At 42.8% G+C, this 16,522-nt stretch overlaps 1 pseudogene; it reads left to right on the top strand.

Moving 5' to 3' along the window:
* The first annotated feature begins 8,968 nt into the window (after positions 1-8,968).
* Positions 8,969-9,086, top strand: LOC124546098 (annotated as a pseudogene).
* Positions 9,087-16,522: the final 7,436 nt, after the last annotated feature.

The raw sequence follows: 16,522 nt of genomic DNA, 5'->3' as shown, positions 1-16,522 counted from the left end.
CTACCGAACTTCACTAATTACTACTATATCTAACGTACACCTATCAGTTCCCCTTTTAAATTTTCTAACTTACCTGCTTAATTAAGGGATTTAACATACCACCCTCCGATCCGTAGAACACCTGTTTTGTTTCTCCTGACCATGATAATCTCCTGAGTAGTCCCTGCCTGGAGATCCGAATGGGGGCTATTTGGTCTCCGAAACATATTACCCCAGAGGATACCATCATCGTTTAAGCATACAGTAGAGCCGCATCTGCATGCCCTCGGGAAAATGTACAGCCGTTTGCAGTACCAGTACAGCAAATCCTAGCACAGCTAGATCAGCCAGTCATCCAGACTGTTGCTCCTGCAGCTATTGAAATGGCTGCTGCCCCTCTTCAGGAACCACATGTTTGTCTGGCCTCTCATCGGATACCCCTTTGTTGTGGTTTCACCTTCGCTATTGCTATCTGTGTCACTGAGTCACCCAAGCGTTCTCACCAACGGCAAGGTCCATGGTTCATGGGAGGGTGTTCTGTCATACCCTTGGCCGAAACACTTCCTCGCATCTAGCCCATTTCATTTTTTACTTTGAGTTAACTGATGTTCATATCCTGATGCAGACTGATCTTTCACTTAGGTGCTGGAGATAAACTATTGGCATATCTTTACGTTAGAAGGATTTACAAAATAATATTTCATTTTTTAAGACAGGAAAAGACTTCTCTTGACTGATCTGTTTTACTAATTTTTCGACTTTTCCTTCCCGTTTTAATTTTTGCTGGGGTATATATACTCAGGGAACAATGCCATGATCATGCCAGCCTAGTTATACCTCCACTTAATATCGATGGACAGTTTCCTTAACCATGTGGAGGTAAGAAGACTTCGGTTGTAAGCTATGGTAAGGGACAGTCAATGACAGTTATCGTATGTAAAACATGGAAAATGACATGTTTTATCCATATTAATTGACAGTTCCAAGGTAAATAGAATCATGGCAACTCTATGTCTGATTATCACTAATGAGAGCTTCGTGAGGATGTGTGCATGTGAGCAGGGGTAAGTGACAAAGACTGGGCTGACAGTAGTGTAGTCCGATTAAAATTACTTGGTAGCTGACATCTCTCACTTGCCGCTACAGTATTACCACACCCGCTGTCGGCTACCAGTCAATTACAGGCGACGCAGAAACCCGGCGGGTCACTTCACAGATGCCGTTAATATGAAACCCGGAGGAATGTTGGGAGCGGCCACCGCGAGATATGACGGAAGTGGGAGATAATCGTCGACAGCTGATTTTAAGTGACAAATGACTGAAGCGGCAGAAGACAGGTTTTGTAACCCTGTATTTAAACTCATGTCCTAATCTAACCACAACATCGTGATGTACAATGTATCCCAGAAAACTGCGATTAACAATCTAGGGCAGAAGTAAAATCACGAGTGCCTTGTTCCCGGCATTTGAGGCCAGCCTCTATGAGTAAAGACAGAAAAATTTCGTAATATGCTTGTTTGTATAGCCATTAATTTCTACCTGTCATTTGTTGCTGCGTTACAAGCCATGAGCAGTCCAGGTTGGCACTTGGTTGCTGGTTATAGTCGACAAAGATAAATTCCAGACGAGAAACGAATGATACGAAGAAAAATAAGAACAAACAGAAAAGTCAGTACGTACACACATCAAAAAAAAGTTTTGCATCACTCCGGATCCCAGAACTCCTGAAGATAAACATTAACTGTGGATATTGTACCACAGACACAGTCCCTTTGACTGCTCAGAGATGTCATTAAACCCGCCCAAAGGTGTGAACAACCGTGCATGAGCAGCGCCTATTAGACGGAGGGGGTCCGACAGCCGATCAGTTCCAGTCATTCCACCAGGAAGGAGGTGTTGTCTGTAGTTCAACCATGCCTAGACCGTCAATACCGCGTTTCGATCGCATCGCATTGTTACTTTGTGCCAGGAAGGGCTCTCAACACGGAAGTGTCCAGGCTTCTCGGAGTGAACCAAAGCTATTTTGTTCGGACATGGAGGAGATACAGAGAGACAGGAACTGTCGATGACATTCCTCGCTCAGGCCACCCAAGGGCTACTACTGTAAGTAGGCTGTTTAGGTAGTTATATTGGTAACGCCACCGCCACGTAGCGCTCTGTATGAAAATCACTGGCTGTGCTGTGTGCAGTCTGTGGCTGGGTGGCATTGTTGGAATTTGCTTTTGTAGTTGGGCAGTTGGCTGTTGACAGCGCGTAGCGCTGCGCAGTCGGAGGTGACTCACCAGCAGTGGTGGATGAGGGGAGAGAGATGGCGGAGTTTTGAGAGCCGGAGATCTGGACGTGTGTCCATCAGAGACAGTAAATTTGTAAGACTGGATGTCATGAACTGATATATATTACGACTTTTGAACACTGTTAAGGTAAATACATTGTTTGTTCTCTATCAAAATCTTTCATCTGCTAACTATGCCCATCAGTAATTAGTGGCTTCAGTAGTTAGAATCATTTATTTAGCTGGCAGTATTGGCGCTCGCTGTATTGCAGTAGTTTGAGTAACGAAGATTTTTGGGAGGTAAGTGATTCATGAAATGTATAGGTTATTGTTAGTCAGGGCCATTCTTTTGTAGGGATTATTAAAAGTCAGATTGCGTTGCGCTAAAAATATTGTATGTCAGTTTAAGCACAGTCATTTATAATTTTTCTAAGGGGACGTTTCACTACTGCAGTGGACGACCGCTACACACGGATTATGGTTCGGAGGAATCCGGACAGCAACGCCACCATGTTGAACAATGCTTTCTGTGCAGCCACAGGACGTCGAGTTACCACTCAAACTATTCGAAATAGGCTGCATGATGCTCAACTTCACTCCCGACGTCAAAGGCGAGGTCCGTCCTTGCAACCACGACACCATGCATCGCGGTATAGATAAGCCCAACAACACGCCGAATGGACCGCCCAGGATTGGCATCACGTTCTCTTCACCGATGGGTGTCGCACATTCCTTCAAGCAGACAGTCGTCGGAGACGTGTTTAGAGGCCGCCAGGTCAGGCCGAACGCCTTAGACACACTGTCCAGCGAGTGCAGCATGATGGAGGTTCCCTGTTTTGGGGTGGCATTATGTGGGGCCGACGTGCGCTGCTGGTGGTCATGGAAGCCGCCGTAACACCTGTACGATATGTGAACGCCATCCTCCGACCGATAGTGCAACCATATCGACAGCATATTGGCGAGGCATTCGTCTTCAGGGACGACAATTCGCGCCCCCATCGTGCACATCTTGTGAATGACATCCTTCAGGATAACGACATCGCTCGACTAGAGTGGCCAGCATGTTCTCCAGCCATGAACCCTATCGAGCATGCCTGGAATAAATAGAAAAAGGCTGTTATATACGATGTGACCCACCATCCACTCTGAGAGATCTACGCCGAATCGCCGCTGAGGAGTGGGACGATCTGCACCAACAGTGCCTTGATGAACTTGTGGATAGTACGCCATGACGAATGTTGCGGCAGTTTGCCAACAACGAACGATTCAGAGATGACGCGGAGCGCTCTGAATGCAGGAAACCAGCTACAACACGTGAAGTGCCAACTATCAAGTAATTTTAATCGGACTATAGTAACGCATGTGCCAGCAAAACGCTTTTCAGGGACGATTTGTAAGAATCTGAGGATGATGTGGATAACTACGCCTCAGATAACGTTCCTGAACATGTTCCTAAACGCAAATGTGCTTCAAAAGTTTTTCCTAATGAGTGAGTGTGAACGTTTATTTAAACGAGTAAACAATATTGTGTCCCTTACCATAATTTACGCGAATTTAAGTAACAGGGAGATAATAGAGATGTTAAGGATCTCCTTAGCGTTTTTTACCTGCTGTAATTTGCTAAGATTAATTTCATGTTATACTGAATTATTGATTAGTTATATTTTATTACTAAAACAATTGCTAATGCAAATCTGATTGTGAAAAACGTAAACAATCTGGAATTTTTAAATTTGTGGGTTCGAGAGGTTGCTTGGAAAGGCTGAAACGATTGCTGGTATTTGCACGCCAGTACCGCAACTGGACGGCCGCTGAGAGGCGACTGGTGGTCTTTTCAGACGACAGACGGGCGTTGGCACGTACGGCGTGGAACTTCTGAAAGCGAACACCCTTCATCAATCGTCGTAAGGGTCCAGGCCAGAGGAGGGAGCGTTATGATCTGGGGAACGTTCTCTGGCATTCTGGAACGCACAATCGACCAACAGAAATACGCATCTAAATTCAGAAAACATGCCCATCGCTACTTGCACTTTGTCTTTCCTCGGCATGATTGTATCTACCAGCAGAACAATGCAACGTGTCACACAGCTCGAAGTATACATTCGTGGATCGAAGAGCAATAGGGTGAGTATACCGTACTCCCCTGGCCACTAAACTGAATCGAAAATCCGTGGAACCACCTCGATCAAGTCTGATCGAGGTGGTTCCACGCTCCACGGATCCTCATCGGAGAAACCAAGCGCAGATGGCCACAGAACTGGAGTCGACGTGGGTTCCATATCCCCTGCAGGTAACTTCCAGAACCGCATTTACTCTCTTCCTGTTCGTCTCGCAACTGTTAAAGATGCAAAAGGTATTTATTCAGACTTTCGGCAGGTGCTCACATTAATGTGACTGGACAGACTACTTCCAAAACAATGACTTATCTGAATTAAAAAAAAAAAAATGCTTTGCACGTACTTGAATTGTCTTATGAGGGTTTATTGAAATTTTAGTGTATAACTTCTCAAAATAACCACTTGTCTCTTACCATTGTTTACAGCTGAGGTCATTACAGTGGCGGATACATACGGGGAGGGGGGGGGGGGCGCAGCCCCCCCCTCCCCTTGCGAGGCCGTTCACATTGACACCCACCAGTCAGCTCGCACGCTATTCGTTCGTTTCTTTCGTCAGTCGACTCGACTGAATCGAGTTATCGAGTAGTTGTACTTTCCTATGTATCACGCACGTCCGCTTCATCGTATATTATACGTTTCTGCCTGGCACATAGATACCTAGGAGAAAAGTCGCAGCCATTCTAGTGATCTCGAAACGTTATTCTGTCTGGCATTTGTTCGAGAAAAGTCAGAATATCCTACTGTTTTCTTATACAGAGAACCTTCGATACGTAGCGTTATAAATACGATCGACGTAATGGCTTAGCTCTGTTGCACACTCACCCTGACATTGATTGTCTTATTGACGATGTAATTAACCAGTTTTCCAGGAAGGAGAGGCGCATAGAATTCATCATTTAAGGAAGAGAACCACAATTGTAACTTTTTTGTATTATAAGATGGCACTATCTTGTATATTTGTATAATCAGTTTAAATAAAACTTCCTTAAACATTACATGTAACTTGATTATTTTTTATTACCGTAAAAATAATTGAATCTCAAGATATCCTTAGCGCCCATTCCTTGAGATTTATCTGTATCCGCCATTGAGTCATTATAATTTTCCGCTTATCCTCTTAGAGTAAACAACAAACATGTCGCGTCGTGCTGCGGTTCTCAACAATGCAGTGTCCCCCGTAGCGGGCCACGACGTTGCTTAGCGCCAGCCTGAGACGAGGAGTCGTGCGAGCGACACGAACGCGTCTGTCCCCGCTCAGAAAAAGGCTGTAAGAAAACCGTGGAGTGCAGTCAGAGCACGAAGTAACGACAGCAGGCAGAAGGTAAGCGATCCGAGCTCCACCAATCCGTGGCAGTCAAAGTACAGGCGTCAAATCGAGTGCACCTTTCTGCAGATGCATGACATAAACTCTCAGAGACGTGTGTATTTAATGAAAATGCAGATCTTGGGCACTGGAGTGATCTGAGTTAGTTTATACTGGAGAAACACGAATTTTACAAATCTTAAGAAATTCGTAATATTATAAATTATACAGTAACTGCACTTTTACCAAGTTTCCGCGCCAAGCGATTTCTGTAATCTCTCTAGAACAGACACTGTTAGACAAGTAGAGGGTGTCACAGTCGTGTCTTAAAACACACGTTGAGTTCAGAGAAATGTTGCATTCTGGTATTCGGCTTTGACCACTAACGTTATGTTAATGGCTGCTATGACGTCACCTTCTAGTGCGTATTTTGAGCTATACTTTTTTATAGCATTGTTTTCTGTCGTAATCTCGTTCATTTAGAGAGAAACTAATTTCTTAATCTTTGATATTTATGAGAAACAAAACGTTGTCTGATAATCAGTCCCTCATTTTCTAGTCCTATGTTAATCCAAGATCTGCGCCTGATGTGGTGAATAACTTTCAAGTGCGAGTGTTGAAGCGGTTTTGTGAAATAGGTGGATGGACTTAAAGGATGCAAGCAGCACCATTAAGTTTATGAGGAAATTGAACCTAATTGCTAATCAGTGTAAATAGAGTGCATGTAGCATTGAAATGAAGTCTAAGGTTCCCAATAAATGTATTGGGGAACTATGGACATGGCGCTGAAGCAAGGATCATTTGTGGTGTTCTATTCGTCGAGGCACTTGGTTTGAGATATCAAGGCTACAGCAACCATGAACAACCTTCTGTTTCTGAATTACTTGTTTGTCTTAGGCCTACAGTTTGGTTTTCTGTTCATGAAACACAGACAGACAGAAAACATTTATAGCTGGTTTTTATTCTGAAGGGGAATTAGTTCTCAGTTTAGAAGGAAAAGTGGATAAATAGCGGTGAGGGAGCAAGCATCATTTTTGAAATAGACGTGTCTCAGTTTGGAAAAAAGAAGAGTGAGAGGATGTTCTGGGATACTGACATTTTCTGTGGACGGTGGCGCAGTTGCTTCTGGTGTTGATCCTTGTCTTGACATTGTATTCAAATCAGTACAAAATAGGACAGCCTTACCTAATAAGAAAGCATATAGCCTATGGGTCTGTCACAATGTCAGATGGGTGGATGAGTTGCAAGGAATTAGATGAGGTTGGTTATAAGTGTCTAGTAGTGAATCAATTTAGGAATATAATACTTGGGGCCTGTTCAAATACAATAGAGGGATATCGGGGGGGGGGGGGGGGGGGGAGTCAATAAAACTATTATTGGGAGAGGGAAGTGGCGAATGTCGCTATTGCTGTCTCATTTAGTCGAGTATATGGCGGAAAAGTGTAGCGGAAATTCAGTGTGTTTTTGAATTATTTTGGAAAAGTGTTAGCAAGATTTATTTTCCAAAAAGTATATGGCGGAAAAGTGTAGCGGAAATTCAGTGTGTTTTTGAATTATTTTTGAAAAGTGTTAGCAAGATTTATTTTCCAAAAAATGAAAATGAAATTTGTATTTGAACATGTAGTAGTCTTGTTGACGTTTTTCTATTTTTTGCAATTAATTTAGTTACTTAATTTTAATAAGTTTTCCAGTCCTTCCCATTTTAATTTTCCCTTGGTTTTTCTTCGCTTCTTTCTCTTAGGAACCAGGAGACCCTTCGCTATGGGGCAATACGTCGATTCCCCAGACCTGTTATGACCTTACCTCAGCACGTGACGTAGAGTCAATTTAGGTCAACGCATTTCTCGTTCACATAAAGCTATCAGATTACCTAGCGTTGCCCGGTTACTTCTTTCTTCCAAAATAATTAAAAAAATTACACAGAAAAATGGAACAGAGTCTGCTTAAAGTGTGGAAACAAGCTTAGTTCTCTGCAACACGATAAAAATTTCGAGTTGGAGGGCTCGTGACTGAAATATGATTTTTTCTTCTTCTCTTATTAAACCATTCGACAATTATTAATATTTGTTTTTACAATTACAGGTTTCAGCTGTAGTCTACTGTGTTGCAGCATGTGAACACTCATAATCACAGACTGTACAGCCTTAGCTGCAATTATAAAACTAACAATAAGTAACTGTAGTCAGGTGTAATGAGAGAAGAAAAAAGAAATAATTTATTTACATGTATTAGCTGTTGGCAGGTGTTCGATAATTGTACAGTAGTGGGCAAAACTTAAGGACGAAAGTAATTTTCGCATCATGTGTCACTGATCTGTAACATACCTACATGAAAGTTGGACTATACATAGAAAGATCTGCTACAGTTCGATACAGAAGGAGACTGAATGAAATAAGCAATGAAACGAACAGAGCAACAGTTTTATTCAGAGACTATAATTACTCTGAAGTCAGCGGGATTTGTGATGGTCCCTGGACATTACAAAATGGGGGAATAGTTCTTAATAGGGTGTCTGACCACCACAGGAAGCAGTTCATGCTCTGCAACGTGCTCCCATGTCGGCCACAAGGTTGGAAAGGAGTTCTTATGGTAGGGCCTTCCATTCTTCTACCAGGGTGTTCTACGGCTGCTGGATGGTCGACAGTGCCTGTGGACGTGCCGCACTACGTCCCCCCTAGGCATCACGCCCGTGCTCGATGGTACTTAAGTTGGGGGAACCGGCAGGCCAATCCATTTGCCAAATGTCCTTTCGTTCCAAGATATCCTCTGCCTGTGCTGTTCGATGCGGTAGCTCAAAGTCATCCATAAAAATGATGAGAGGGCCGAATACACCCCTGACGAGACACACATGAGGAAGGCGTACAGTCTCAAAATAACATTGTGTGGTTACTGTACCACGTTCAAAAATTTGGAGGCCAGTATGCCCATGAAACTTTATGCCTGCCCCACACCATAACACCCAGACCATCAAAACGACCATGTTCGACAAAGCTCACCATACCCTCATATGGTGAAGAGGTGGGAACATGCAACACATTCAAGAACATTGTCTAACATCATTATTTCGGTGGTCCACGTGTTGTGGTGTGGGAAAGCATGATATTTTATGGGCGTACTGACCTCCAAATCTTGTCTTTTTTAACGTCTAAATGGCCGTCTTAAATCACGGTGATTTCAGTGTAATTATTATCTTTGAATAACATTGCCATTTTTGTTCACCTCACTGCGTATTTCTTTCAGTTACCCTCTGTGCAATTTGTAGCAGCTCTTTTTATGTATAGTCTAAGTTTAATGGGGGGCAACGGCCTTGCCGCAGTGGATACACCGGTTCCCGTCAGATCACCGAAGTTAAGCGCTGTCGGGTGTGGCCGGCACTTGGGTGGGTGACCATCCGGACCGCCATGCGCTGTTGCCATTTTTCGGGGTGCACTCAGCCTCGTGATGCCAATTGAGGAACTACTCGACCGAATAGTAGCGGCTCCGGTCAGAGAAAACAGTCGTAACAACCGGCAGAGCGATGTGCTGACCACACGCCCCTTCTATCCGCATCCACAGCTAAGGACGACACGGCGGTCGCATGGTACCGATGGGCCACTTGAGGCCTGAAGACGGAGTGCAAGTTTAATGAAGTTACATTATTATACTGTGACACGCCATGTGAAAATTACTCCCGTCCTTAAGTATTGCACGCCGTTGTGTGAAAGAATTTGAGACATTCACTGATTATTTAAATTACAAAAGCCAGTAGAAACCGTCAAATGTGCATCGGAGCAGTCCCTGTCCAGAGCATTTACCCCCTTCTGTGTGCTTTCTTTGTATCCCGACTTGTTAATGAGAAAAAATTCCGTGTTTTACCCTCGTTCCGAGCCGGCGTTACGTCGCAGGCTGGGTGAGTAAGCTCGATAAGTCGGAGGAGGGCAAAAAGCACGGCTCTCTGAGAATATCGTGTCTACTACATCGCTGTGGCGTTTAAACAAGCCTTCGGTTTGATATAAGTGTTATGATGCACGTCGATAACCATTATGCACCGAAGAACCGAATGTTAATGTCTTGGCTGTTAATTATAAATGGGTAGAATGTGGCCAAAGGGATCTTATAGACAAAGGGAATATAGACATGCAGGCAAAGCATTAGTTGACAAAAGTTCACTTTAAATAAATATAGTTTATTGAACTTTTGATAAGGAAACTGCTACACTGCTGACAACTGGTGACAGCCGTCACTAGTTATTATCAGAGGCCCGACACGAGCGTGAAGATATGTTCACTGAATTCTTTCCGGCAGGATTAGCTATCAACAACTCGGTGTAACGTCGGCACTAACTAGCGACATGGAAGTAATCTTGACTAGAAGACTGGCGCCAAGGTTGCCGCCTGAGGGCCCTCCATTGGTGGCGACGTTCAAAGCCTCGCCCGTGGCGCACGCAGGTTCCTTCGAGGCGCCGGCTCCTGGAGTATAGGTAGGCTACGATACTGTAGAAAGTTTTACCAGTTCTTTGTCCGTAGGCTACTGTATGGTTTGAGTGCCCCTTTCTCAAGGTTTTAACCAAAATAATTGTAGATTTCGATAGTGATAGTCTTTAGAATCTAACAATTGTGTTATGTTTGTCTGTTAATAACTGAACATAAATTATATCCTCCAAGATTGACGTAAGCACTTTAATTCCTTGTTGATTCTTGACGTAAGTAGTCGAGAAACCCATAAAACGAGGATTTCAATATTCGAAGATAACTGAAAAACTTACTGTCATCTGCACATATACACTTAAACAGCGTATAATATAAATCTCTAGTCAATCGAGAAACATACATTGGATGCTTTCGCATTTCCCTAACGCTTCTGATTTTCTTCTCTGTACAGGATCACATTCTATCAGCTGACTATTCTCCGATCAGAAAAGATCATTTTTTCAAATAGTGTAAAATGTGAAACCAAATTTGTAAACCAATAACTATTACAGAGTACACCAGCATCGTGTAGTTTTTTCACTCAAAAAGTATGAAATATTCTATTAAGAACCAACAGAACAGCCAGTTAATGAAAAAGCTGTGCCACCAATTAATCAATTAATGAAGAATCTGGCAACTAGCGATCTAATTCACTCTGAACCGTTTGACGAAGTTTCGTTTTGCATGTGTATCAGCTGCTCGTTGAGTTCCACAGAAGAGGAAGCGTGAGTAAAATTGACTGCTTAGCTCCTTCAGTGCGAGCGCTAATAAATCCAAATTTCAGCGCCGCTAAGCTCAGGTGTACGGTACATTATTTTTTAGGGTTCGAACTGAAAAATGATTCTTGGTATTATGTGAAAAGCTTCTTTCAGAATAGCGTTGCTTTCTTTCAGGCGTCTGTAATCGATATCTCTCGATTTTATGTGAAACCTACCAGTCGGTTATGATAAAAAAAATACACGATGCTCGTGGAAATTTGCACTAACTTGTGAGCTGTGTACGCAGTGAGACAGATGCCTAATTAGAAACATTGCACTCCTAAGATACGGACAGCGTTTGGGATTATTAATGGCTGCAGTAGACGTTCAACTTCATACCTGTACCTTCTGGGAAAGACTCACCGAGCGTATAAAATATGTACGGCTAGGTGTGAAATTACAACTCTAGACGTGAGAGCCTAACGATGCAGAATAAAGTAGCTATGATAGTTTCTTTATGATGACGCATGTACTTACACTTTAATGGCGCAGTACAGAATTCATCGGTTGTTAATTATCTCGGACGTTAAGTTACTACAGTGATGGTGGACGGTGTCTGTTGCTCTCTGAGGCTCTTCACAAACTATACAGTTCTGTATAGAGAAGCGAGGTCGTTAGAAGGTTGTTACGACAAGCAGAAAGACTTGAAGATGATCAGCACATAGAAGACTAAATGGAATGATTAAATACTGACTTTCAGCGTAAAGAAATGTAATGTGTTGCGCGTAGGTAGAACAATATACTCGATATCGCTCGACGAACTGAAATGGTAGTGAGCATGGGGATGGGCTTTGGAACGTGCTGGAGTAAGCACTGTCATATAATGCTTTAAAAATTTTATTAATAAGAACCAGATCTAGAGTTTTAGTCTTGCTTCAAGACGCACTTCACGGTAGTTAAGGTAGCACAAGGTAACCATTCAGAGTAATTAAATACGTAAACGACAAACGCAGTTCATGTTGTTCAACAGACATTCACCTACCACATGGGGTTCAATGCACAGAAGTTAAGTCCGAATAACACATCCCTCAATTACATATTTTAAAACAAAAAGGAAACTTGTTTTCTTAAACAACACGAATAAAAGACAAAATTTCAATTAATATGGGGCGCCAACTGTGATCTGAATGCTTTGACACAATTATATGTGGCCACCTTTAATAGAACTATACACTCGATATATGGTATCAACATACGTAACCAATTAAATGAAAAGTGTTAATCCTTACATTAGCAAGTGGGAGTGGGGAGTACTTCGTGTCCAACTTTTGAAAATATTGTGATCTAGTCAGTTACTTCATATTTTAAAACAGTGAAAAACGGTTATTGCTTTTAATGAATTTGCTTACCGGGTCCTATAAATGTTTTAAGTTTTTCAGTTAAACTGAACCCAAATATTTAAGTGTAAGTAATAGATGGCACTTTCCACAATGACATAATGAATGTTACTCAATATTTTCAGAATCAGGACCTTACTTACACATTAAAATCTCTCTGTATTATGAGTAAAAATCAGCAAAAATGAACAAAATTTTCTTCATTTTTTGTGGTGGTCATAAAGCATTGCCAGATTGGTAGTACTCATTATTGAAAAATAATTGGTATTACTGATTGTGTGGTAAAAGATATTTTCAGTTGCTTGACCCTACTTAAACAGTAATTCTTTGCAAAGGATCTTGTTAATGTAAATCAACATCAGTCAAATAATTTTTTTAAAACTTTTTTTAAGTTGGGCATAATGTACCCGCTCCTCTCTTGGTAATGTATGATGTGTGTTATGGAAAATGTGTTAGCACTGCTATGGTTAATACTACATTGCCAGCAATCAGAGGAGGGCCAACCCGTTATTCTTAGACAAGCGGGCAGTCCATCAACTTATACTGGATACAAATACGAAGATCTGAAACAGCAGGAAGACTAAATTCTTTTCTAGAATGCAACTTTTTACCATATGAAACAATAACGAACGCGTGTCTGTACTGCAGATAAACTCGACGTCTTGACCAAACCAAAATATCTGGAAAACAACACCATTCAAATACTGCTTCAACACATTGTTGTCTCTCAACACGACAGGAAGGAAACCATCTTTAATGGCCTTTAGTGAGATTTAAAGTCTGCAGCGACATTCACTTGCAAGAAACTTCAAAAATGGTTCAAATGGCTCTGAGCACTATGGGACTTAACATCTGAGGTCATCAGTTCCCTAGAACTTAGAACTATTTAAACCTAACTAACCTAAAGACATCACACACATCCATGCCCGAGGCAGGATTCGAACCTGCGACCGTAGCAGTCGCGTGGTTCCGGACTGAAGCGCCTAGAACCGCACGGCCACCACGGCCGGCAGGAAACTTCACATTGGCCTCTACTAGCGTCTATGTGTCCTTCAAACCACTGCCACTCAAGCTAGTGCCTACCTCTTACTTCCACATCCAACGTACTGCCTTTGACGCTGCAGGTCTTACGAAAGCCACGAGCTGTCTGCGGTGTGGAGAAACTAACTGTTTCAGATGAGTTTGATAATTCTTCACTGCAGTTTTAAATGCATAGAATCACTCGACAGCACAAGACAAAGTTAAGACCTTTAGTGGTTACCTATTCATTGACGTATTGATTGACTGTGGGTCCTGTAAAGATCCGAACGTTCACGAAGTATGGAGGACGAGGCGCCTACTGTGACGGCACATGTTCGATGCAAGGGGCCCGTATCTCTCGTGGACCCCTAACTGAAAGTCACCGTCCTCAGTACACACTCCAGCGGTAGAGAGAGAGGTAGATACATGGATAGGTAGATGGAGAGAGACAGAGAGAGGGAGGGTGGGAGAGAGAGTGTTGCGTCTAGGAATCTTGCATACTTGGTTCGCTAGTCAAACAATCAAACAACTCATATTAATGAGTTTTATTACAAGTACAAATACTTAACTTTGATATGAGATTTCTTGCAGTCCATTTTACACGATCATCCACAGCTGCAATTACACAGATGTGTCACAAACACATACAAAATAATCAGTCTTCTTCAAAATAGAGAAACACAAGTAACACTTGTGGTCCTAGCAACCGCCATTAACAACAGTCTGTCAACTGTACTGCAATGGCTGCTGATCTCTGTGCTAGAGATTGCTAATGAAGAGGCTACAATGTATCGGCTAACCGAGTGGTTAACTCAGAAGCTGCTATCGGACTGTGTTCCACCAGTCGGGCGCGCCCTTATCTCGTCTTCACCTAGGGTACACTGCTGTCGCGTTGTCGTCCTGGAGGTAGGTCAGTCAGCGTGCGATTAGCTGACCTCTTCCCACAGCCATGGCTTCGGTGTCGATCCCGACTGGTATACCGGCGCTGACATTACGCCTTAACAGAGAGAGAGAGAGAGTGAGGTCAGCCAGTGCCAATGCTTTATGGCAAGCACGGAATAACGTCTATCTTCTCGTTCCATACTGTTGATCCCTTGTTGGCATTTAGCTGACTGCTTGCTTCAGCTCGCTGCGCACTGTTCACTTAACCGTTGGTCAGAGAGGTTCCTTGTCGGTCCCAGCGGTAGCCGCGAGATGTCTCTGGGACCGATAGGAGCAGCCGTTGCAGTAACGACTCATATGCGATCGAACACAACCGGAATGCGTACAGCATTACTTGCCTGGATCGAATAAAAGTCGAATGGCTGTATTAGTTCGGCGTAGGAGAAGTACTGGATGAACATCAAAGAACTTTAATTCACAGACAAAAAGCTCCCTTAAAGAACCCCTGTTCGACCAATTATTGACAATCCTTCAACACTCTGACACTGTTACGCAGTAGGATTAATGCAGGAGAGCTTCGTCACGGTTTCCTTTGGCCATCGAGAGACTGTCACACTGATGTTCAACAAAAGTGATGGGAAAAGTCACCAGAAAGGCATTGTGCAGCTCGGGATAGTCTTGTAAAATTCAGAGAGCCGATGTTCCAACGCGAGTTGATAAACATACCACGACCTCCAACACACTCTGTCTGACCAAAACTATTGGGACACCCTCATGTAATGTGGAATTGACTACTAAGATGTTAAGAGGTCCTGGTTCCCTGCTAAAGCCCAATTTGCTGTTTGAGTACCCTTGAGGCGTTTTAATATCTGCCGTTCGTCCCTCTCTTGGAGCTTGAAGAGGTCCATTTTGTCCTCCCACGCCTCAGCGCATCATTCTTTTCTCTAGTTCGCGCTTCATTTGGTTTGTTTCTGTGCGGTGTCTAGGGTCACCGGTGCCCTGCCGTGTTTGCTTTGCTAGGTTTTTCTGATAGAGGATTTCGCGGAGGACTGGGGGGGGGGGGGGGAGTAATCATTGTGTTGGTCTTGAATGGCGACCGTGGTAACGCGGCGGTTTGCTTATTGGATGTTTTTTGTGGATTTGCTAGTCATTTATATAGAATAGGGACAGCTGAAAGGCTGTAACACTTACATGGGGGACGCCACATATCACTTCCATTTCACTCGATGAATTTCCGTAAGTTACTACCAACTGTGACATTTCTGACAGGAACTCACGAATCCAATAGCACTGCTAAGACAATACTCCATAGGCAGCCAGTTTCATTAGCAGCCGCTTTTGAGGAACAGTGTCAAAGGCTGAAAGAGGGCTGTCCTACTTGTCATGACGATTTTCAGGAAGCTTTGGCCGCAAATGTGACTGGAGTTGCGAATTTGATAAATGTGCACAATCTCTGTAATATCGATGAAATCATAAACCTTGGGTAAGACTGTGTTTGAGAGCAGAGATGTTGGTCGGAGAGGTTAACTTTGTTTTGTCAGAGTATGCCAGAGGGTAGCAGTAGCAGAATGTGTTGAACAGTTTGGCAATGTACTTGGTTTAAAAGTGATGGAAACAGGCCAACTGTGTAATGGAGGCAGCATTATTTAAAAGCGATTTTGTAATAACATGTTTCGAGGAAACATATTGAGCAAATGGGATTATATTAATGGGAGAATGACAAAACACAGTTTTCAAGCTAATCCAGTTTCTTTTGTATGTGTAACTGTGTAGCTTCTCATTGTTAGAACAATATGTGTGGTTGATGTTTGGTTTAGAAATTTTGTAATGAAGCATAAGGTTCGTTCTCACGAGTCATTTGTCCGATTTTACTTGATCAGCAAAAGTTGAATGAGACTTTCAAATCCATTATACACTGAATTGATCGATTTCAGTTGAAATGTATAAACGAAAACTGATTCAAGTTGAATGAGACTTGAATCAGTTTTCGTTTATACATTTCAACTGAAATCGATCAATTCAGTGTATAATGGCTTTGAAAGTAGCTGTGCGCGAAGTGGTTGATACCATAATAACTACGTTACGAGAAGAATTGCGAATAGTTCTGTCAAGTAACAATCGTCGAAAGCGTCGTTTTTGGGCGAGACAGTGTATCTTGGGAAAAAACCGATTGGGAGCTTCGGAGACATTGCTAAGGGAACTAGCGTTAGAGGATAGCGAAGGATAGATAAATCATTTGAGAATGTCGGAAGAAAAATCTGAGGAACTGCTACTGAAAATTCAGTGCCGCATAAGGAAATGTGACGCAGTGATGCGGCAAGCTATTTCACCAAATCTAAAGCTGCAACAGTAAGACATTTAACTACAGGAGATTCAGTTCCAGATCTTGCTTCCATATACCGTGCA

Source organism: Schistocerca americana, chromosome 8 (genome assembly GCF_021461395.2).
Source record: "Schistocerca americana isolate TAMUIC-IGC-003095 chromosome 8, iqSchAmer2.1, whole genome shotgun sequence".
NCBI lineage: Eukaryota > Metazoa > Arthropoda > Insecta > Orthoptera > Acrididae > Schistocerca > Schistocerca americana.
This window is presented reverse-complemented; position numbering and strand designations above follow the sequence as displayed.